This window comes from Aphelocoma coerulescens, chromosome 7 (genome assembly GCF_041296385.1).
Source record: "Aphelocoma coerulescens isolate FSJ_1873_10779 chromosome 7, UR_Acoe_1.0, whole genome shotgun sequence".
NCBI classification, from domain to species: domain Eukaryota; kingdom Metazoa; phylum Chordata; class Aves; order Passeriformes; family Corvidae; genus Aphelocoma; species Aphelocoma coerulescens.
In genome coordinates this window covers 579,509-580,507 of record NC_091021.1, presented here as the reverse complement: position 1 = coordinate 580,507, position 999 = coordinate 579,509, and positions in this window count along the sequence as shown.

The window sequence follows — 999 nt, the reverse complement described above, 5'->3', positions numbered from 1 at the left end:
AAAGCTGCTCTGCACCCCAGTGAGCCCCACAGCAGCTTCCCCAGCTCTACCCACAGCACAGAACACCTTTCCAGAGCTGGCCTCAGGCTGCACACACACTGCCTAGTGAATTCCAGCACCCGGAGAAGGCAGCAGCACTGGGATGGAGGACACGTGTACAAACAGAGCTGCGCTCTCCAAAGGGATCCCAAAACCACGGCAGGTGTTCCTTTCATCCCCACAGCCCTCAGTGCTCTGGGCAGGTGGAGGGAGGCTCAGGATCTCGCTGTAGAGGAGAACAGCAGCAGTGGCTGGGAGTCCTGAGGGATTCAGGCATCCTTTCCTAGAGGACACATGGACAAGGCATAAAACATGGAAACAAAGAGCTACAGGATCAGCGAGAAGAGCCACATCTCTGTCCCACTGCTCATTCATGCAGTATCTCAGCAGGCCCCCAAGGCTGCTGTTAAAGGACTCTTTCCATACTGGTTTGGACAGGGGAAGGGGCACGAGCGAGACGTGGCCGCTGCGTTCCGAGGCACTGCCCTGAACTCGGGCATGCCTGGCAGCACTTCTCCGCAGGGAGCCCCGTGCTGGAAATGCAAAATTAACTGCAGCCTGAATCTGGACAGTGTTGCTTGAACCAACGCCAAGGTGCCTCATTTCTGTGACTAACTAATACCAAATGAATCATTTCTGTAATAAAACCCCTCCAACTTGGACTTTCAGGGACTCGCAAAAATAATAATTACACTTGTCTTTTATACCCAGCAAACATTTGGCTCTACAGTGGAATCAAAGCAAGAAGCTGTGAGTACAACTGTTGGCAATTAATTTGAATATTTTTTATGATTTTAAGCAGAGACTTTTGCTTAAAGAGAGACTTTTTGTATGAATTGAGATCACTTATTTCCATCTCTCAATGAACTTATGTTTTGCTGAGGTCCAGCCAGTGCCTTTCAGAACAGCGTTGTTGCTTCTAATGAAGCTCATAAACACCACGCATGACAGAGCAAGAAA